The sequence below is a fragment of the Scyliorhinus torazame genome, chromosome 14, assembly GCF_047496885.1.
Source record: "Scyliorhinus torazame isolate Kashiwa2021f chromosome 14, sScyTor2.1, whole genome shotgun sequence".
Classification (NCBI taxonomy): Eukaryota; Metazoa; Chordata; class Chondrichthyes; order Carcharhiniformes; family Scyliorhinidae; genus Scyliorhinus; species Scyliorhinus torazame.
This window is the reverse complement of record NC_092720.1, coordinates 199640403-199664127: the sequence shown is the minus strand read 5'-3', so window position 1 is coordinate 199664127 and position 23725 is coordinate 199640403. Positions and strand designations below refer to the sequence as shown.

Here is a 23725-nt window from a genome sequence, read left to right as displayed (position 1 = left end):
TATGATGCCATTAGACATGACTTGGGGGGGATAGGTTGGAGAAGTAGGCTGCAAGTGTTGGGCATACTGGATATGTGGAGCTTGTTCAAGGAACAGCTACTGCGTGTTCTTGATAAGTACGTACCGGTCAGGCAGGGAGGAAGGAGTCGAGCGAGGGAACCGTGGTTTACCAAAGAAGTGGAATCTCTTGTTAAGAGGAAGAAGGAGGCCTTTGTGCAGATGAGGTGTGAAGTTTCAGTTGGGGCGCTTGATAGTTACAAGGTAGCGAGGAAGGATCTAAAGAGAGAGTTAAGACGAGCAAGGAGGGGACATGAGAAGTATTTGGCAGGTAGGATCAAGGAAAACCCAAAAGCTTTCTATAGGTATGTCAGGAATAAAAGAATGACTAGGGTAAGAGTAGGGCCAGTCAAGGACAGGGATGGGAAGTTGTGTGTGGAGTCTGAAGAGATAGGCGAGATACTAAATGAATATTTTTCGTCAGTATTCACTCAGGAAAAAGAGAATGTTGTGGAGGAGAATGCTGAGTCCCAGGCTATTAGAATAGATGGCATTGAGGTACGTAGGGAAGAGGTGCTGGCAATTCTGGACAGGCTGAAAATAGATAAGCCCCCGGGGCCTGATGGGATTTATCCTAGGATTCTCTGGGAAGCCAGGGAAGAGATTGCTGGGCCTTTGGCTTTGATTTTTATGTCATCATTGGCTACAGGAATAGTGCCAGAGGACTGGAGGATAGCAAATGTGGTCCCTTTGTTCAAGAAGGGGGGTAGAGACAACCACGGCAACTATAGACCAGTGAGCCTCACGTCTGTTGTGGGTAAAGTCTTGGAGGGGATTATAAGAGACAAGATTTATCATCATCTAGATAGGAATAATATGATTAGGGATAGTCAGCATGGCTTTGTGAAGGGTAGGTCATGCCTCACAAACCTTATCGAGTTCTTTGAGAAGGTGACTGAATAGGTAGACGAAGGTAGAGCAGTTGATGTGGTGTATATGGATTTCAGTAAAGCGTTTGATAAGGTTCCCCATGGTAGGCGATTGCAGAAAATACGGAGGCTGGGGATTGAGGGTGATTTAGAGATGTGGATCAGAAATTGGCTAGCTGAAAGAAGACAGAGGGTGGTGGTTGATGGGAAATGTTCAGAATGGAGTTCAGTTACAAGTGGCGTACCACAAGGATCTATTCTGGGTCCGTTGCTGTTTGTCATTTTTATCAATGACCTAGAGGAGGACGCAGAAGGGTGGGTGAGTAAATTTGCAGACGACACTAAAGTCGGTGGTGTTGTCGACAGTGCGGAAGGATGTAGCAGGTTACAGAGTGACATAGATAAGCTGCAGAGCTGGGCTGAGAGGTGGCAAATGGAGTTTAATGTAGAGAAGTGTGAGGTGATTCACTTTGGAAGGAATAACAGGAATGCGGAATATTTGGCTAATGGTAAAGTTCTTGGAAGTGTGGATGAGCAGAGGGATCGAGTTGTCCATGTACATAGATCCCTGAAAGTTGCCACCCAGGTTGATAGGGTTGTGAAGAAGGCCTAAGGAGTGTTGGCCTTTATTGGTAGAGGGATTGAGTTCCGGAGTCATGAGGCCATGTTGCAGCTGTACAAAACTCTGGTACGGCCGCATTTGGAGTATTGCGTACAGTTCTGGTCACCGCATTATAGGAAGGACGTGGAAGCTTTGGAGCGGGTGCAGAGGAGATTTACCAGGATGTTGCCTGGTATGGAGGGAAAATCTTATGAGGAAAGGCTGATGGACTTGATGTTGTTTTCTTTAGAGAGAAGAAGGTTAAGAGGAGACTTAATAGAGGCATACAAAATGATCAGGGGGTTAGATAGGGTGGACAGTGAGAGCCTTCTCCCGCGGATGGAAATGGCTGGCACGAGGGGACATAGCTTTAAACTGAGGGGTAATAGATATAGGACAGAGGTCAGAGGTAGGTTCTTTACACAAAGAGTGGTGAGGCCGTGGAATGCCCTACCTGAAACAGTAGTGAACTCGCCAACATTGAGGGCATTTAAAAGTTTATTGGATAAGCATATGGATGATAATGGCATAGTGTAGGTTAGATGGCTTTTGTTTTTTGACTTCCCATGTCGGTGCAACATCGTGGGCTGAAGGGCCTGTACTGCGCTGTATCGTTCTATGTTCTATGTTCTAACTGTTCCAGAGTCTATAAAACCTTGCAGGATGGCCGCCAATGTATTCACTATTTCTCGGGCCACTTCCTTAAATACTCTGGGATGTAGAATATCGATTTGGCTATTTATTGGCCTTCAATCCTGTGCATAATTTCATAATTTGGACGGAGTTTCGATACCGTCTGGACTTCTTGCTTACGAATATGCATTTCAGGCTCTGAGCCTGCCTGAGTCTTGGCTTGTCCATTTTACCTGCTAGAATTTGCGAGTTTTCCTGTACCTAGTTGGAAGTGGCCATCCCAGATGGCTACAAGTTGATCAGCCATCATGTGTTCTCCATGATATGGTGGAATGGGAGCCAGTGGTTAGCACTGTTGTTTCACAGTGGCAGGGTCCCAGGTTCGATTCCCAGCTTGGGTCACTGTCTGTCTGGAGTTTGCACATTCTCCCCGTATCTGCATGGGTTTCCACCGGGTGCTCCGGTTTCCTCCCACTAGTCTGAAAGACGTGCTTGTTAGGTGTATTGGACATTCTGAATTCTCCCTCAGTGTACTCGAACAGGTGCCGGAGTGTGGCGACTAGGGGATTTTCACAGTAACTTCATGTAAGCCTGCTTGTGACACTAATAAATTTCTCTGTATCTCACTGTAAGGGACCTACATTTGTTTTCACCAATATTTGTCTCTTCTCATACCTATAGGCGCTTTTATAGTCAGTTTTTATGTTGCCTGCAAGCTTACTCTCATACTCTATTTTCCCCCTTTTAATCAATCTCTTTTTTTCTCGTTGCTGAATTCTAAATTGCTCCCAATCCTCAAGTCTTGTTTTTTCTGGCCAATTTCTGTGCGTCGTCCTTGGATCAAATACTATCTCTAATTTCCCTTGCAAGCCAATTGTTTGGCCACCTTTCCCGTTTTATTTTTGCACCAGACAAGAACGAACAATTGTTGCAGTTCACCCATGCACTCTTTGAATGTTTTCTATTGCTTATCCATTGTCATCCCCTTAAATTACATTCCCCAATCAATCAGGGCCATCTTGCGCCTCATATCATCGTAGTTTTCTTTATTTAGATTCAGGACCCTACTCTCACAACAGCTACTTCACTTTCCATCTCGATGAAGAATTCGATCATATTCTGGTCACTCATTCCCAAAAGGCCTTGCACAACTAGATTGCTAATTATTCCATTCTCATTACACAATACCCAATCTAGTATTCTCTAGTCGGATCCTCAAAGTATTGGTCCAGAAATGCTCAGGAAATCAGAAGCACAAAGGGACTTGGGAGTCCTTGTTCAAGTTTCTCTGAAAGTTATTGTGCAGGTTCAGTGGGCAGTTAGGAAGCCAAATGTAATGTTAGCATTGGGGGGGGAAAAAAATCAAGTTTGCCTTGAGAGGGACTGTGGAGGGGTTTGCCCTGAGATGGAAACTGTTTATTGACTTCTTCAAGGATAGTTAAGAGGTCAGCGGACAGGACATTGGGGTTGTAAAAGGAGGCAGAGTGGGTGGTGGATGAAGGCAGGGAGAGTGGGGCGGTGGGGTGTTGGTTGTTTATTTATTATGTCATTTCCTGTTTGTTCTCTTTTTGGTTTTGGTTGTGTTCTTTTTAATAAATTTAGAGTACCCAATTCATTTCTTCCAATTATGGGGCAATTTAGTGTGGCCAATCCGCCTAGCCTGCACATCTTTGGGTTGTAGTGGCGTAACCCACGCAAACATGGGGAGAATGTGCAAACTCCACAGGGACAGTGAATCAGAGCCGGGATCGAACCTGGGACCTCGGCGCCGTGAGGCAGCAGTGCTAACCACTGTGACACCGTGCTGCCCTTGGTTTTGGTTGTTTAATGTATCTATGTTAATGCCTTAATAAAAACATTTTTTTAAAAACATGGTTGTTATTTCAAAAGGTGAGGGGCTGCTGCCTGTTTCCAAAGCTAAATGTCAATGAGTTGATAGCTGACTGATGATGTGAGTTTGGATTTATACAGAGAGATACGGGGACTGCTGGAAGTATTATGGGAAGTGGGCAAATTGTAGGAGTAACAAAATGGGGCGGGATTCTCCGCAGCCCGATGACGAAATCGGACACAATGATCGGGTGGAATATAGCTCCAGATGCTGGAAACAGGGCAGGCACCGGTTTGACTCCGGGTCGCGATGTTCCGCCCCTTCCAAATTGGTGTCATCGGGACAACCCACAATGCTCCATCTCCGATGGGCCGAGTTCTCGATGTTCCAGCCCACGTGTGATGCCAGCGGTCAGGAGCCTGGCGTTCAGGCTGGGGAGAGAGAGGGAGGGCATGCGGACAGTGTCCAACGCCGCCACACTTGGTCGTGATCAGTGCCACGGGATGGGGGGCTTCTGCCAGGACTGAGGAGCGTGGTGGCAGGTGGCCAGGAGATGGGCTGTTTCAGGGTGGGCGGGTACGCGCTCCAGCACGGGCAGTGCCATCTTTTCCGGCGCATGTGTGGGGGTTGTAGGTATATGGGCGGCTGCAGCTTGTCAGCCCTGTGCATGTGCAGCACGGGACCTGCCGATTCTCCAACCATTTTCCGCGCGTTCCACGAGTGTTTCACGCAACGCCAGTGCTAGCCACCCACCGGTAGCGGAATTGGTGAGGGTTTCACGTCAATTTTCCCATCGTGAAACTCCACGGATCCTCCGTTGGCATCAGCACTTAGCCTGAGGAATGGAGAATCCAGCCCACGGTGTTTTGAATTTGCCGGCCACAAAATAAAATGTCAGGGTGAGAATTGTGTGGGGCGAGGGTAATTTTTTCTGGTGGAAAAAAATTCTAGTTGTGGGTGGATTGCAGGCAGAGTAATAAACTCTGATCAGAAGGAAAAGTTGTCAGGTGATAATAGAAGGGAGTAAAATAATGGACGTAAGGAATTACTGGATGGAAAACCGACGTAACGGCAGGAAATACAAAAAACTGGATGGGAATAGAAGGAATTGAGCGCCCTACTGGCAAGTGTGCGAAGACCAGTTCTATTTTTGTTTCGTAAATCAGGGGAGAGCGCGAACGCAGTCCCCCACTACCACAAATTTTGCAGTCGAGTATCCCGCATTTGGGGACATCGCAGGCGTCAGCACACCCGAAGTGCAATGGGCTAGCCTCGTCCTGGGCGAACCACCTTTTTGATCATGGTTTCACCCCTGCCAGGTAAGTATGCTTAAAAACACGACACACTCCCAGCCTACACCACACATCACATCTTTCACTCACACTTACTGCATTTCCACCGCCGGACTGTCGCTTTAATTAGAATTCACTCTATCAAAAAACGCCGTGTTTCTGCATTATTCTGCCAAATGTGTGAATGTTCCCCTCAGTTAGGCAAGATATTCAGATACGAAGCCCCCATTCATATTTGCATATTGCCCTTAAAAGGAAGTGAACCGCCCCTCATGTACTTGTCCGTCAAACCCAGGGACCGTTTCCGGAATAAAACCTTTTCGAACTTTGTTCAGCAAGGAAAGACTTGTCTGAAACGAGGGGTTGGGTGGGGGGAGATTAATGAGGAGGATTTTGGAATGGAAAATATTGATTCATTTTTCCAGGAGAAGCATTATGGGGCAATGAAGAAGTTATTGACAATCTGAGGGATTTTGTTTTGTGGGGGATGGTCAGGTTAATGTTGGAGGGAGGGGAGGTACTGGATGGTCATGGAGGGGGTGTTATTGAGGTGACAGGATGGTCAGGGGGTGATGGGGTGTGAGGGGGACTCTGACTCTAACTCACAGAGGAATAGCTGCCTCTAATATGGATACTCCCAACTGTTTTTTTGCAAAAATAAACTTGATTCATAAAATATCTGAAAGAAACATTACAAAACATTTCAAATTGGCATAACAGGAAAGTGCAATGATGGTCATATTTTCTCCAGAAATTTCACTTTGAGATATTTCAATTCAGTAATGCGAACATTTCAAACATTCCAGTGGTTAGCACTGTTGCTTCACGGCGCCAGGGACCTGTCCACCAATTCAATAAAATCATGGTTGATCTTTTGTGTTTCAAGTTCCAAATTCCTAAGGGCAGCACGTTGGCGCAGTGGGTTAGCCCTGCTGCCTCACGGCGCCGAGGTCCCAGGTTCGATCCCAGCTCTGGGTCACTGTCCGTGTGGAGTTTGTACATTCTCCCCGTGTTTGCGAGTGTTTCACCCCCACAACCCAAAGATGTGCAGGCTAGGTGGATTGGCCACGCTAAATTGCCCCATAATTGGAAAAAATTAATTGGGTATTCTAAATTTGGAAAAAAAGTTCCAAATTCCTCTTTACAGCCCCACCCCAACAATAACCTTTGATTTGCCTGCCTCACAAGAATGTATTTACCTCAACCTTAAAAATATTCAATGACTCCACCTCCACGACCCCTGAGAGAAAGGAATTGGCCACTTCTCTGTTCGAATGTAGTGGGCCCTAGTTCGAGAATCATCCACGGGAGGAAATCCCATCGCCTGTCAACACCATTCAGGATTTCTGAAACACAGAAACATTGAAAGTAGGGACAGGAGTAGGACATTCAGGCCTTCGAGTGTGCTCTGCCATCCATGGCTGATCATCCACCTCCATAACCTGTTCCCCGCCCCCCGCCATATCCTTTCATCCCTTCATCCCGAGACCTACAGCTAACTCCTTGAAAACAAACAATATTTTGGCCCCGACTGCTTTCTGTGGTAACGAATTCCATAGGCTCACCACTGTCTGGGTGAATTAATATCCCCTCATCTCAGTCCTAAATGGTTTACCTCATATCCTTAGACTGTGACCCCTGGTTCTGGATATACCCACCGTCGGGAACATCCTTCCTGCATCTACCCTGTCCAGTCCTGTTAGAATTTTATAGGTTACTATGAGAACCCCCTTGTTCTTCTAAACTCCAGCAAATATAATCCTAATCGACTCAAACTCTCCTCATATGACAGTCCCGATGTTAGGGGTGAAAATATTCACACGAAGACCTGAGTGTAAGTTTAAAAAAGCAGTTTATTATGTCAGAATTCTGGGAGACAAGGTCTGGGGACTCTGCAGCCCCTGACAGCACCTTATCCCACTTGAGCTAAAGCTCACACTAAAGCTTATCACGACTGTTGGGATGCTCCCTGTACAGACCCACGGTTGGTTCTCATGAGATAGCTTAAGTTCAGCCATTTTGTGTCCTTCGAATTGCAAGAATAGCTAACAGCCATTTTTTACTATCTATTTCTGCAAATTGCCTCTTCTAAGCAGGCATCTAAGCCAATGAATACCTTTTCTCGCATCAGAACTATTCAAAAGTAATATAGGAGCACAAATGTAGTTACAGGGCCACCTATAATTTATATCATCGTCCAGTATCACAAAATGCCCTCCAGCAAACATAATCCTAATCGACTCCATCTCTCCTCATACGACAGTCCCGCCATCTCAGGAATCAGTCTGGTAAACCTTCTCTGCATGCCTCTAGAGCAAGAACATCCTTCCTCAGGTAACAGACTAAAATGGCACACTATATTCCAGGTGTGGCCTCACCAAGGCCCTGTATAATTGCACCAAGACTTCCCTGCTCCTGTACTCAAATCCTCTCGCTAGGGAGGCCAACAAAGTATACGCCTTCTTTACTGCCTGCTGCACCTGCATACTTATTTTCAGCGACTGGTATACAAAAACACCCAGGTCTCGTTGCACATTCCCCTCTCTCAATCTATTGCCATTTCCCTCTCTCAATCTATAGCCATTCAGATAATGATCTGCCTTCCTGTTTTTGCTACCAAAGTTGATAACCTCGCATTTACCCACATTGTACTGTATCTGCCCACTCACTCAACTTGTCCAACACACTGAAGCATCTCTGCATCCTCCTCATAGCTCACCCTCCCACCCAGCTTTTTGTCATATGCAAATTTGGAGATATTACATTTGGTTCCCACATCTAAATCATTAATATATATCGCGAATAGCTGAGGTCTTAGCACTTATCCCTGCAGTACCGCACTAGTCACTGACTGCCAAGTGGAAAAACTGTTTATTCCTGCTCTTTGTTTCCTATCTGCCACCCAGTTTTCTATCCATCTCAATACACTACCCCAATCCCATGCACTTTAGTTTTTCTGCTAATCTCATATGTGGGGCCTTGTTGAAAGCCTTCTGAAAGTCTAAATAAACCACACCCACTGGCTTCCCCTTATCAACTCCATTAGTTACATCCTCAAAGAATTCCAGTAGATTTATCAAGCGTGATTTCCCCTTCATAAATCCATGCTGACATTGTCTGATCCTGCCAGTGTTTTCTAAGTGCTGTGCTATAGAGTCTTTAACAATGGATCTAGAATTTTCCCCACTATCGACATCTTGCTGACTGGTTAATTCCATCTTTTCTCTTTACCTTCCTTTTTAAATAGTGGGATAACATTAGCTAAAATCTATTTATAAGGAAGCAGCCCTTTGGATTTCGGTGGGAGCGCTGCGCAAGGGCCTTCTGGGAGGTGAGTATTTACTTTAAAAACACTTACCTTTGCAGGAGCAGCCCTTTGGATTTTGGCGGGAGCGGTGCGCAAGGGCCTTCTGGGAGGTGAGTATTTACTTTAAAATCACTTACCTTGTCCCGTTTCTGTTCTTCTTTTCTGTTTTTTTTTAATATAAGGCGGGAACCGGAAGTTCGACCCGCGGACTTCTGGGAAGGCCCCCCCAACCAATAAATTCTGGTGGAGAGGAAACCCGAGACACTACACGTGTAGTGTCTCCCACACACCCTCCTCCTCTAACCTAATAATAAGACCCATTGGTGTGAGGTAAGTGCCATATTATATTATGATTATATTATTTTTTTTTTTTTTTTTTTTATTTATTAACCAGATCTTGGTTAGAAGTTAGAGGGATGGCAGGGAAGGGAGTGCAATGTTCCTCCTGCAGGATGTTTGAGGTGAGGGATGCCGTTAGTGTCCCTGCTGATTTTACCTGCAGGAAGTGCAGCCATCTCCAGCTCCTCCAAGACCGAGTTAGGGAACTGGAGCTGGAGTTGGATGAACTTCGGATCATTCGGGAGGCAGAGGGGGTCATAGATAGCAGCTTCAGGGAATTAGTTACACCAAAGATTGGAGATAGATGGGTAACTGTAAGAGGGACTGGGAAGAAGCAGTCAGTGCAGGGATCCCCTGCGGTCGTTCCCCTGAGTAACAAGTATACCGCTTTGGATACTTGTGGGGGGGACGATTTAACAGGGGTAAGCCATGGGGTACGGGCCTCTGGCACAGAGTCTGTCCCTGTTGCTCAGAAGGGAAGGGGGGAGAGGAGCAGAGCATTAGTAATTGGGGACTCGATAGTCAGGGGCACAGATAGGAGATTTTGTGGGAGCGAGAGAGACTCACATTTGGTATGTTGCCTCCCAGGTGCAAGGGTACGTGATGTCTCGGATCGTGTTTTCCAGGTCCTTAAGGGGGAGGGGGAGCAGCCCCAAGTCGTGGTCCACATTGGCACTAACGACATAGGTAGGAAAGGGGACAAGGATGTCAGGCAGGCTTTCATGGAGCTAGGATGGAAGCTCAGAACGAGAACAAACAGAGTTGTTATCTCTGGATTGTTGCCCGTGCCACGTGATAATGAGATGAGGAATAGGGAGAGAGAGCAATTACACACGTGGCTACAGGGATGGTGCAGACGGAAGGGATTCAAATTTCTGGATAACTGGGGCTCTTTCTGGGGAAGGTGGGACCTCTACAGACAGGATGGTCTACATCTGAACCTGAGGGGCACAAATATCTTTGGGTGGAGATTTGTTAGTGCTCTTTGGGGGGGGGGGGGGTTAAACTAATGCAGCAGGGACATGGGAACCTGGATTGTAGTTTTAGGGTACGAGAGATTGAGAGTATAGAGGTCAGGAGCACAGATTTGACTTCGCAGGAGGGGGCCAGTGTTCAGGTAGGTGGTTTGAAGTGTGTCTACTTCAATGCCAGGAGTATACGAAATAAGGTAGGGGAACTGGCAGCATGGGTTGGTACCTGGGACTTCGATGTTGTGGCCATTTCGGAGACATGGATAGAGCAGGGACAGGAATGGATGTTGCAGGTTCCGGGGTTTAGGTGTTTTAGTAAGCTCAGAGAAGGAGGCAAAAGAGGGGGAGGTGTGGCGCTGCTAGTCAAAAACAGTATTACGGTGGCGGAGAGGATGCTAGATGGGGGACTCTTCTTCCGAGGTAGTATGGGCTGAGGTTAGAAACAGAAAAGGAGATGTCACCCTGTTGGGAGTTTTCTATAGGCCTCCAAATAGTTCTAGGGATGTAGAGGAAAGGATGGCGAAGATGATTCTGGATAAGAGCGAAAGTAACAGGGTAGTTATTATGGGAGACTTTAACTTTCCAAATATTGACTGGAAAAGATATAGTTCGAGTACATTAGATGGGTCGTTTTTTGTACAATGTGTGCAGGAGGGTTTCCTGACACAATATGTTGACAGGCCAACAAGCGGAGAGGCCACATTGGATTTGGTTTTGGGTAATGAACCAGGCCAGGTGTTAGATTTGGAGGTAGGTGAGCACTTTGGGGACAGTGACCACAATTCGGTGACTTTACGTTAGTGATGGAAAGGGATAAGTATACACCGCAGGGCAAGAGTTATAGCTGGGGGAAGGGCAATTATGATGCCATTAGACATGACTTGGGGGGGATAGGTTGGAGAAGTAGGCTGCAAGTGTTGGGCATACTGGATATGTGGAGCTTGTTCAAGGAACAGCTACTGCGTGTTCTTGATAAGTACGTACCGGTCAGGCAGGGAGGAAGGAGTCGAGCGAGGGAACCGTGGTTTACCAAAGAAGTGGAATCTCTTGTTAAGAGGAAGAAGGAGGCCTTTGTGCAGATGAGGTGTGAAGTTTCAGTTGGGGCGCTTGATAGTTACAAGGTAGCGAGGAAGGATCTAAAGAGAGAGTTAAGACGAGCAAGGAGGGGACATGAGAAGTATTTGGCAGGTAGGATCAAGGAAAACCCAAAAGCTTTCTATAGGTATGTCAGGAATAAAAGAATGACTAGGGTAAGAGTAGGGCCAGTCAAGGACAGGGATGGGAAGTTGTGTGTGGAGTCTGAAGAGATAGGCGAGATACTAAATGAATATTTTTCGTCAGTATTCACTCAGGAAAAAGAGAATGTTGTGGAGGAGAATGCTGAGTCCCAGGCTATTAGAATAGATGGCATTGAGGTACGTAGGGAAGAGGTGCTGGCAATTCTGGACAGGCTGAAAATAGATAAGCCCCCGGGGCCTGATGGGATTTATCCTAGGATTCTCTGGGAAGCCAGGGAAGAGATTGCTGGGCCTTTGGCTTTGATTTTTATGTCATCATTGGCTACAGGAATAGTGCCAGAGGACTGGAGGATAGCAAATGTGGTCCCTTTGTTCAAGAAGGGGGGTAGAGACAACCACGGCAACTATAGACCAGTGAGCCTCACGTCTGTTGTGGGTAAAGTCTTGGAGGGGATTATAAGAGACAAGATTTATCATCATCTAGATAGGAATAATATGATTAGGGATAGTCAGCATGGCTTTGTGAAGGGTAGGTCATGCCTCACAAACCTTATCGAGTTCTTTGAGAAGGTGACTGAATAGGTAGACGAAGGTAGAGCAGTTGATGTGGTGTATATGGATTTCAGTAAAGCGTTTGATAAGGTTCCCCATGGTAGGCGATTGCAGAAAATACGGAGGCTGGGGATTGAGGGTGATTTAGAGATGTGGATCAGAAATTGGCTAGCTGAAAGAAGACAGAGGGTGGTGGTTGATGGGAAATGTTCAGAATGGAGTTCAGTTACAAGTGGCGTACCACAAGGATCTATTCTGGGTCCGTTGCTGTTTGTCATTTTTATCAATGACCTAGAGGAGGACGCAGAAGGGTGGGTGAGTAAATTTGCAGACGACACTAAAGTCGGTGGTGTTGTCGACAGTGCGGAAGGATGTAGCAGGTTACAGAGTGACATAGATAAGCTGCAGAGCTGGGCTGAGAGGTGGCAAATGGAGTTTAATGTAGAGAAGTGTGAGGTGATTCACTTTGGAAGGAATAACAGGAATGCGGAATATTTGGCTAATGGTAAAGTTCTTGGAAGTGTGGATGAGCAGAGGGATCGAGTTGTCCATGTACATAGATCCCTGAAAGTTGCCACCCAGGTTGATAGGGTTGTGAAGAAGGCCTAAGGAGTGTTGGCCTTTATTGGTAGAGGGATTGAGTTCCGGAGTCATGAGGCCATGTTGCAGCTGTACAAAACTCTGGTACGGCCGCATTTGGAGTATTGCGTACAGTTCTGGTCACCGCATTATAGGAAGGACGTGGAAGCTTTGGAGCGGGTGCAGAGGAGATTTACCAGGATGTTGCCTGGTATGGAGGGAAAATCTTATGAGGAAAGGCTGATGGACTTGATGTTGCTTTCTTTAGAGAGAAGAAGGTTAAGAGGAGACTTAATAGAGGCATACAAAATGATCAGGGGGTTAGATAGGGTGGACAGTGAGAGCCTTCTCCCGCGGATGGAAATGGCTGGCACGAGGGGACATAGCTTTAAACTGAGGGGTAATAGATATAGGACAGAGGTCAGAGGTAGGTTCTTTACACAAAGAGTGGTGAGGCCGTGGAATGCCCTACCTGAAACAGTAGTGAACTCGCCAACATTGAGGGCATTTAAAAGTTTATTGGATAAGCATATGGATGATAATGGCATAGTGTAGGTTAGATGGCTTTTGTTTTTTGACTTCCCATGTCGGTGCAACATCGTGGGCTGAAGGGCCTGTACTGCGCTGTATCGTTCTATGTTCTATGTTCTAACTGTTCCAGAGTCTATAAAACCTTGCAGGATGGCCGCCAATGTATTCACTATTTCTCGGGCCACTTCCTTAAATACTCTGGGATGTAGAATATCGATTTGGCTATTTATTGGCCTTCAATCCTGTGCATAATTTCATAATTTGGACGGAGTTTCGATACCGTCTGGACTTCTTGCTTACGAATATGCATTTCAGGCTCTGAGCCTGCCTGAGTCTTGGCTTGTCCATTTTACCTGCTAGAATTTGCGAGTTTTCCTGTACCTAGTTGGAAGTGGCCATCCCAGATGGCTACAAGTTGATCAGCCATCATGTGTTCTCCATGATATGGTGGAATGGGAGCCAGTGGTTAGCACTGTTGTTTCACAGTGGCAGGGTCCCAGGTTCGATTCCCAGCTTGGGTCACTGTCTGTCTGGAGTTTGCACATTCTCCCCGTATCTGCATGGGTTTCCACCGGGTGCTCCGGTTTCCTCCCACTAGTCTGAAAGACGTGCTTGTTAGGTGTATTGGACATTCTGAATTCTCCCTCAGTGTACTCGAACAGGTGCCGGAGTGTGGCGACTAGGGGATTTTCACAGTAACTTCATGTAAGCCTGCTTGTGACACTAATAAATTTCTCTGTATCTCACTGTAAGGGACCTACATTTGTTTTCACCAATCTTTGTCTCTTCTCATACCTATAGGCGCTTTTACAGTCAGTTTTTATGTTGCCTGCAAGCTTACTCTCATACTCTATTTTCCCCCTTTTAATCAATCTCTTTTTTTCTCGTTGCTGAATTCTAAATTGCTCCCAATCCTCAAGTCTTGTTTTTTCGGGCCAATTTCTGTGCGTCGTCCTTGGATCAAATACTATCTCTAATTTCCCTTGCAAGCCAATTGTTTGGCCACCTTTCCCGTTTTATTTTTGCACCAGACAAGAACGAACAATTGTTGCAGTTCACCCATGCACTCTTTGAATGTTTTCTATTGCTTATCCATTGTCATCCCCTTAAATTACATTCCCCAATCAATCAGGGCCATCTTGCGCCTCATATCATCGTAGTTTTCTTTATTTAGATTCAGGACCCTACTCTCACAACAGCTACTTCACTTTCCATCTCGATGAAGAATTCGATCATATTATGGTCACTCATTCCCAAAAGGCCTTGCACAACTAGATTGCTAATTATTCCATTCTCATTACACAATACCCAATCTAGTATTCTCTAGTCGGATCCTCAAAGTATTGGTCCAGAAATGCTCAGGAAATCAGAAGCACAAAGGGACTTGGGAGTCCTTGTTCAAGTTTCTCTGAAAGTTATTGTGCAGGTTTAGTCGGCAGTTAGGAAGCCAAATGTAATGTTAGCATTGGGGTGGAAAAAAATCAAGTTTGCCTTGAGAGGGACTGTGGAGGGGTTTGCCCTGAGAGGGAAACTGTTTATTGACTTCTTCAAGGATAGTTAAGAGGTCAGCGGACAGGACGTTGGGGTTGTAAAAGGAGGCAGAGTGGGTGGTGGATGAAGGCAGGGAGAGTGGGGCGGTGGGGTGTTGGTTGTTTATTTATTATGTCATTTCCTGTTTGTTCTCTTTTTGGTTTTGGTTGTGTTCTTTTTAATAAATTTAGAGTACCCAATTCATTTCTTCCAATTATGGGGCAATTTAGGGTGGCCAATCCGCCTAGCCTGCACATCTTTGGGTTGTAGTGGCGTAACCCACGCAAACATGGGGAGAATGTGCAAACTCCACAGGGACAGTGAATCAGAGCCGGGATCGAACCTGGGACCTCGGCGCCATGAGGCAGCAGTGCTAACCACTGTGACACCGTGCTGCCCTTGTTTTTGGTTGTTTAATGTATCTATGTTAATGCCTTAATAAAAACATTTTTTTAAAAACATGGTTGTTATTTCAAAAGGTGAGGGGCCGCTGCTGCCTGTTTCCAAAGCTAAATGTCAATGAGTTGATAGCTGACTGATGATGTGAGTTTGGATTTATACAGAGAGATACGGGGACTGCTGGAAGTATTATGGGAAGTGGGCAAATTGTAGGAGTAACAAAATGGGGCGGGATTCTCCGCAGCCCGATGACGAAATCGGACACAATAATTGGGTGGAATATAGCTCCAGATGCTGGAAACGGGGCAGGCACCGGTTTGACTCCGGGTCGCGATGTTCCGCCCCTTCCAAATTGGTGTCATCGGGACAACCCACAATGCTCCATCTTCGATGGGCCGAGTTCTCGATGTTCCAGCCCACGTGTGATGCCAGCGGTCAGGAGCCTGGCGTTCAGGCTGCGGAGAGAGAGGGAGGGCATGCGGACAGTGCCCAGCGCCGCCACACTTGGTCGTGATCAGTGCCACGGGATGGGGGGCTTCTGCCAGGACTGAGGAGCGTGGTGGCAGGTGGCCAGGAGATGGGCTGTTTCAGGGTGGGCGGGTACGCGCTCCAGCACGGGCAGTGCCATCTTTTCCGGCGCATGTGTGGGGGTTGTAGGTATATGGGCGGCTGCAGCTTGTCAGCCCTGTGCATGTGCAGCACGGGACCTGCCGATTCTCCAACCATTTTCCGCGCGTTCCACGAGTGTTTCACGCAACGCCAGTGCTAGCCACCCACCGGTAGCAGAATTGGTGAGGGTTTCACGTCAATTTTCCCATCGTGAAACTCCACGGATCCTCCGTTGGCATCAGCACTTAGCCTGAGGAATGGAGAATCCAGCCCACGGTGTTTTGAATTTGCCGGCCACAAAATAAAATGTCAGGGTGAGAATTGTGTGGGGCGAGGGTAATTTTTTCTGGTGGAAATAAATTCTAGTTGTGGGTGGATTGCAGGCAGAGTAATAAACTCTGATCAGAAGGAAAAGTTGTCAGGTGATAATAGAAGGGAGTAAAATAATGGACGTAAGGAATTACTGGATGGAAAACCGACGTAACGGCAGGAAATACAAAAAACTGGATGGGAATAGAAGGAATTGAGCGCCCTACTGGCAAGTGTGCGAAGACCAGTTCTATTTTTGTTTCGTAAATCAGGGGAGAGCGCGAACGCAGTCCCCCACTACCACAAATTTTGCAGTCGAGTATCCCGCATTTGGGGACATCGCAGGCGTCAGCACACCCGAAGTGCAATGGGCTAGCCTCGTCCTGGGCGAACCACCTTTTTGATCATGGTTTCACCCCTGCCAGGTAAGTATGCTCAAAAACATGACACACTCCCAGCCTACACCACACATCACATCTTTCACTCACACTTACTGCATTTACACCGCCGGACTGTCGCTTTCATTAGAATTCCTTCTATCAAAAAACGCTGTATTTCTGCATTATTCTGACAAATATGTGAATGTTACCCTCATTTGTGCAAGATATTCAGATACGAAGCCCCCATTCATATTTGCATATTGCCCTTAAAAGGAAGTGAACCGCCCCTCATGTACTTGTCCGTCAAACCCAGGGACCGTTTCCGGAATAAAACCTTTTCGAACTTTGTTCAGCAAGGAAAGACTTGTCTGAAACGAGGGGTTGGGTGGGGGGAGATTAATGAGGAGGATTTTGGAATGGAAAATATTGATTCATTTTTCCAGGAGAAGCATTATGGGGCAATGAAGAAGTTATTGACAATCTGAGGGATTTTGTTTTGTGGGGGATGGTCAGGTTAATGTTGGAGGGAGGGGAGGTACTGGATGGTCATGGAGGGGGTGTTATTGAGGTGACAGGATGGTCAGGGGGTGATGGGGTGTGAGGGGGACTCTGACTCTAACTCACAGAGGAATAGCTGCCTCTAATATGGATACTCCCAACTGTTTTTTTGCAAAAATAAACTTGATTCATAAAATATCTGAAAGAAACATTACAAAACATTTCAAATTGGCATAACAGGAAAGTGCAATGATGGTCATATTTTCTCCAGAAATTTCACTTTGAGATATTTCAATTCAGTAATGCGAACATTTCAAACATTCCAGTGGTTAGCACTGTTGCTTCACGGCGCCAGGGACCTGTCCACCAATTCAATAAAATCATGGTTGATCTTTTGTGTTTCAAGTTCCAAATTCCTAAGGGCAGCACGTTGGCGCAGTGGGTTAGCCCTGCTGCCTCACGGCGCCGAGGTCCCAGGTTCGATCCCAGCTCTGGGTCACTGTCCGTGTGGAGTTTGTACATTCTCCCCGTGTTTGCGAGTGTTTCACCCCCACAACCCAAAGATGTGCAGGCTAGGTGGATTGGCCACGCTAAATTGCCCCATAATTGGAAAAAATTAATTGGGTATTCTAAATTTGGAAAAAAAGTTCCAAATTCCTCTTTACAGCCCCACCCCAACAATAACCTTTGATTCCCCTGCCTCACAAGAATGTATTTACCTCAACCTTAAAAATATTCAATGACTCCACCTCCACGACCCCTGAGAGAAAGGAATTGGCCACTTCTCTGTTCGAATGTAGTGGGCCCTAGTTCGAGAATCATCCACGGGAGGAAATCCCATCGCCTGTCAACACCATTCAGGATTTCTGAAACACAGAAACATTGAAAGTAGGGACAGGAGTAGGACATTCAGGCCTTCGAGTGTGCTCTGCCATCCATGGCTGATCATCCACCTCCATAACCTGTTCCCCGCCCCCCGCCATATCCTTTCATCCCTTCATCCCGAGACCTACAGCTAACTCCTTGAAAACAAACAATATTTTGGCCCCGACTGCTTTCTGTGGTAACGAATTCCATAGGCTCACCACTGTCTGGGTGAATTAATATCCCCTCATCTCAGTCCTAAATGGTTTACCTCATATCCTTAGACTGTGACCCCTGGTTCTGGATATACCCACCGTCGGGAACATCCTTCCTGCATCTACCCTGTCCAGTCCTGTTAGAATTTTATAGGTTACTATGAGAACCCCCTTGTTCTTCTAAACTCCAGCAAATATAATCCTAATCGACTCAAACTCTCCTCATATGACAGTCCCGATGTTAGGGGTGAAAATATTCACACGAAGACCTGAGTGTAAGTTTAAAAAAGCAGTTTATTATGTCAGAATTCTGGGAGACAAGGTCTGGGGACTCTGCAGCCCCTGACAGCACCTTATCCCACTTGAGCTAAAGCTCACACTAAAGCTTATCACGACTGTTGGGATGCTCCCTGTACAGACCCACGGTTGGTTCTCATGAGATAGCTTAAGTTCAGCCATTTTGTGTCCTTCGAATTGCAAGAATAGCTAACAGCCATTTTTTACTATCTATTTCTGCAAATTGCCTCTTCTAAGCAGGCATCTAAGCCAATGAATACCTTTTCTCGCATCAGAACTATTCAAAAGTAATATAGGAGCACAAATGTAGTTACAGGGCCACCTATAATTTATATCATCGTCCAGTATCACAAAATGCCCTCCAGCAAATATAATCCTAATCGACTCCATCTCTCCTCATACGACAGTCCCGCCATCTCAGGAATCAGTCTGGTAAACCTTCTCTGCATGCCTCTAGAGCAAGAACATCCTTCCTCAGGTAACAGACTAAAATGGCACACTATATTCCAGGTGTGGCCTCACCAAGGCCCTGTATAATTGCACCAAGACTTCCCTGCTCCTGTACTCAAATCCTCTCGCTAGGGAGGCCAACAAAGTATACGCCTTCTTTACTGCCTGCTGCACCTGCATACTTATTTTCAGCGACTGGTATACAAAAACACCCAGGTCTCGTTGCACATTCCCCTCTCTCAATCTATTGCCATTTCCCTCTCTCAATCTATAGCCATTCAGATAATGATCTGCCTTCCTGTTTTTGCTACCAAAGTTGATAACCTCGCATTTACCCACATTGTACTGTATCTGCCCACTCACTCAACTTGTCCAACACACTGAAGCATCTCTGCATCCTCCTCATAGCTCACCCTCCCACCCAGCTTTTTGTCATATGCAAATTTGGAGATATTACATTTGGTTCCCACATCTAAATCATTAATATATATCGCGAATAGCTGAGGTCTTAGCACTTATCCCTGCAGTACCGCACTAGTCACTGACTGCCAAGTGGAAAAACTGTTTATTCCTGCTCTTTGTTTCCTATCTGCCACCCAGTTTTCTATCCATCTCAATACACTACCCCAATCCCATGCACTTTAGTTTTTCTGCTAATCTCATATGTGGGGCCTTGTTGAAAGCCTTCTGAAAGTCTAAATAAACCACACCCACTGGCTTCCCCTTATCAACTCCATTAGTTACATCCTCAAAGAATTCCAGTAGATTTATCAAGCGTGATTTCCCCTTCATAAATCCATGCTGACATTGTCTGATCCTGCCAGTGTTTTCTAAGTGCTGTGCTATAGAGTCTTTAACAATGGATCTAGAATTTTCCCCACTATTGACATCTTGCTGACTGGTTAATTCCATCTTTTCTCTTTACCTTCCTTTTTAAATAGTGGGATAACATTAGCTAAAATCTATTTATAAGGGAGCAGCCCTTTCGATTTCGGTGGGAGCGGTGCGCAAGGGCCTTCTGGGAGGTGAGTATTTACTTTAAAAACACTTACCTTTGCAGGAGCAGCACTTTGGATTTCGGCGGGAGCGGTGCGCAAGGGCCTTCTGGGAGGTGAGTATTTACTTTAAAATCACTTACCTGGTCCCGTTTCTGTTCTTCTTTTCTTTTTTTTTATATAAGGCGGGAACCGGAAGTTCGACCCGCGGACTTCTGGGAAGGCCCCCCCAACCAATAAATTCTGGTGGAGAGGAAACCCGAGACACTACACGTGTAGTGTCTCCCACCCACCCTCCTCCTCTCACCTAATAATAAGACCCATTGGTGTGAGGTAAGTGCCATATTATATTATGATTATATTATTTTTATTTATTTTTTATTTATTTATTAACCAGATCTTGCTGTACAAAACTCTGGTACGGCCGCATTTGGAGTATTGCGCACAGTTCTGGTCACCGCATTATAGGAAGGACGTGGAAGCTTTGGAGCGGGTGCAGAGGAGATTTACCAGGATGTTGCCTGGTATAGAGGGAAAATCTTATGAGGAAAGGCTGATGGACTTGAGGTTGTTTTCTTTAGAGAGAAGACGGTTAAGAGGAGACTTAATAGAGGCATACAAAATGATCAGGGGGTTAGCTAGGGTGGACAGTGAGATCCTTCTCCCGCGGATGGAAATGGCTAGCACGAGGGGACATAGCCTTAAACTGAGGGGTAATAGATATAGGACAGAGGTCAGAGGTAGGTTCTTTACACAAAGAGTGGTGAGGCCGTGGAATGCCCTACCTGCAACAGTAGTGAACTCGCCAACATTGAGGGCATTTAAAAGTTTATTGGATAAGCATATGGATGATAATGGCATAGTGTAGGTTAGATGGCTTTTGTTTTTTGACTTCCCATGTCGGTGCAACATCGTGGGCCGAAGGGCCTGTACTGTGCTGTATCATTCTGTGTTCTATGTTCTAACTGTTCAAGAGTCTATAAAACCTTGCAGGATGACCGCCAATGTATTCACTATTTCTCGGGCCACTTCCTTAAATACTCTGGGATGTAGAATATCGATTTGGCTATTTATTGGCCTTCAATCCTATGCATAATTTCATAATTTGGACGGAGTTTCGATACCATCTGGACTTCTTGCTTACGGATATGCATTTCAGGCTCTGAGCCTGCCTGAGTCTTGGCTTGTCCATTTTACCTGCCAGGCTTTGTGAGTTTTACTGTACCTAGTTGGAAGTGGCCATCCCAGATGGCTACAAGTTGATCAGCCATCATGTGTTCTCCATGATATGGTGGAATAGGAGCCAGTGGTTAGCACTGTTGTTTCACAGTGGCAGGGTCCCAGGTTCGATCCCCAGCTTGGGTCACTGTCTGTCTGGAGTTTGCACATTCTCCCCGTATCTGCATGGGTTTCCACCGGGTGCTCCGGTTTCCTCCCACTAGTCTGAAAGACGTGCTTGTTAGGTTTATTGGACATTCTGAATTCTCCTTCAGTGTACTCGAACAGGTGCCGGAGTGTGGCGACTAGGGGATTTTCACAGTAACTTCATGTAAGCCTGCTTGTGACACTAATAAATTTCTCTGTATCTCACTGGAAGGGACCTACATTTGTTTTCACCAATCTTTGTCTCTTCACATACCTATAGACGCTTTTACAGTCAGTTTTTATGTTGCCTGCAAGCTTACTCTCATACTCTATTTTCCCCCTTTTAATCAATCTCTTTGTTCTCGTTGCTGAATTCTAAATTGCTCCCAATCCTCAAGTCTTGTTTTTTCTGGCCAATTTCTGTGCGTCGTCCTTGGATCAAATACTATCTCTAATTTCCCTTGCAAGCCAATGTTTGGCCAACTTTCCTGTTTTATTTTTGCACCAGGCAGGAACAAACAATTGTTGCAGTTCACCCATGCACTCTTTGAATGTTTTCTATTGCCTATCCATTGTCATCCCCTTAAATTACATTCCCCAATCAATCAGGGCCATCTTGCGCCTCATATCATCGTAAGTTTCTTTATTTAGATTCAGGACCCTACCTTCACAACAGCTACTTCACTTTCCATCTTGATGAAGAATTTGATCATATTATGGTCGCTCATTCCCAAAAGACCATGCACAACTAGATTGCTAATTATTCCATTCTCATTACACAATACCCAATCTGGTATTCTCTAGTCGGATCCTCAAAGTATTGGTCCAGAAATGGTCAGGAAATCAGAAGCACAAAGGGACTTGGGAGTCCTTGTTCAAGTTTCTCTGAAAGTTATCGTGCATTTTCAGTCGGCAGTTAGGAAGCCAAATGTAATGTTAGCATTGGGGTGGAAAAAAATCAAGTTTGCCTTGAGAGGGACTTTGGAGGGGTTTGCCCTGAGATAGAAACAGTTTATTGACTTCTTGAAGGATAGTTAAGAGGTCAACGGGCGGGACGTTGGGGTTGTAAAAGGAGGCAGATCGGGTGGAGGATGAAGGCAGGGAGAGTGGGGTGTTGGTTGTTTATTTATTATGTCATTTCCTGTTTGTTCTCTTTTTGGTTTTGCTTGTGTTCTTTTTAATAAATTTAGAGTATCCAATTCATTTTTTCCAAATAAGAGGCAATTTAGCGTGTCCAATCCACCTACCCTGCACATCTTTGGGTTGTAGGGGCGTGACCCACGCAAACACGGGGAGAATGTGCAAACTCCACAGGGCCAGTGACCCAGAGCCGGGAGCGAAACTGGGACCTCAGCGCCGCTAGGCAGCAGTGCTAACCACTGTGCCACCGTGCTGCCCTTGGTTTTGGTTGTTTAATGTATCTATGTTAATTCCTTAATAAAAACAATTTTTAAAAAAACATGGTTGTTATTTCAAAAGGTGAGGGGCCGCTGCTGCCTGTTTCCAAAGCTAAATGTCAATGAGTTAATAGCTGACTGATGATGTGAATTTGGATTTGTACACAGAGATATGGGGACTGCTGGAAGGAATATGGGAAGTGGGCAAATTGTAGGAGTAACAAAATGGGGCGGGATTCTCCGCAGCCCGATGACGAAATCGGACACAATGATTGGGCGGAGAATAGCTCCAGATGCTGGGATCAGGGCAGGCACCGGTTTGACTCCGGGTCGCGATGTTCCGCCCCCTCCAAATTGGTGTCATCGGGACAACCCACAATGCTCCATCTCCGATGGGCCGAGTTCTCGATGTTCCAGCCCACGTGTGATGCCAGCGGTCAGGAGCCTGGCGTTCAGGCTGCGGAGAGAGAGGGAGGGCATGCGGACAGTGCCCAGCGCCGCCACACTTGGTCGTGATCAGTGCCACGGGATGGGGGGCTTCTGCCAGGACTGAGGGGCGTGGTGGCAGGTGGCCAGGAGATGGGCTGTTTCAGGGTGGGCGGGTACGCGCTCCAGCACGGGCAGTGCCATCTTTTCCGGCGCATGTGTGGGGGTTGTAGGTATATGGGCGGCTGCAGCTTGTCAGCCCTGCGCATGTGCAGCACGGGACCTGCCGCTTCTCCAACCATTTTCCGCTCGATCCACGAGTGTTTCACGCAACGCCGGTGCTAGCCACTCACTGATGGCGGAGTTGGTGAGGGTTTTGCGTCAATTTTCCTGTCGTGAAGCTCCACAGATCCTCCGTTGGCATCAGCAGTTAGCCTGAGGAATGGAGAATCCAGCCCACAGTGTTTGCAATTTGCCGGCCACAGATAAAATGTCAGGGGGAGAATTATGTGGTGTGAGGGTTATTTTTTCTGGTGGAAATAAATTCTAATTGTAGGTCGATTGCAGGAGATGTAATGAACTCTGATCAGAAGGAATAATTGTGTGGAGATAATGGTAGGGAGTAAAATAATGGACGGAGGCAGCTATTGTATGGGTAAGACGACATAACTGGAGCAAATGCGAAGGACTGGATGGGTATAGAAGGAATTGAGCGCCCTGCTGTCAAGTGTGTGAAGAACAGTTCTATTTTTGTTTTGTAAATCAGGGGAGAGCGCGAACGCAGTCCCCCACTACCACAAATTTTGCAGTCGAGTATCCCGCATTTGGGGACATCGCAGGCGTCAGCACACCCGAAGTGCAATGGGCTAGCCTCGTCCTGGGCGAACCACCTTTTTGATCATGGTTTCACCCCTGCCAGGTAAGTATGCTTAAAAACACGACACACTCCCAGCCCACACCACACATCACATCTTTCACTCACACTTACTGCATTTACACCGCCGGACTGTCGCTTTCATTAGAATTCCCTCTATCAAAAAACGCTGTATTTCTGCATTATTCTGACAAATGTGTGAATGTTACCCTCATTTGTGCAAGATATTCAGATACGAAGCCCCCATTCATATTTGCATATTGCCCTTAAAAGGAAGTGACCCGCCCCTCATGTACTTGTCCGTCAAACCCAGGGAC

At 46.3% G+C, this 23725-nt stretch overlaps 3 non-coding genes across 3 annotated transcripts; all 3 read right to left on the bottom strand.

Moving 5' to 3' along the window:
- Positions 1–5154: 5154 nt before the first annotated feature.
- On the bottom strand, positions 5155–5318 carry LOC140390607 (U1 spliceosomal RNA). The gene has a single exon (XR_011934667.1). It is a non-coding gene; the product is annotated as a U1 spliceosomal RNA (small nuclear RNA).
- Positions 5319–15916: 10598 nt separating this feature from the next.
- Positions 15917–16080, bottom strand: LOC140390606 (U1 spliceosomal RNA). The gene has a single exon (XR_011934666.1). It is a non-coding gene; the product is annotated as a U1 spliceosomal RNA (small nuclear RNA).
- Positions 16081–23297: 7217 nt separating this feature from the next.
- Positions 23298–23461, bottom strand: LOC140390605 (U1 spliceosomal RNA). The gene has a single exon (XR_011934665.1). It is a non-coding gene; the product is annotated as a U1 spliceosomal RNA (small nuclear RNA).
- Between the last annotated feature and the right edge of the window lie 264 nt (positions 23462–23725).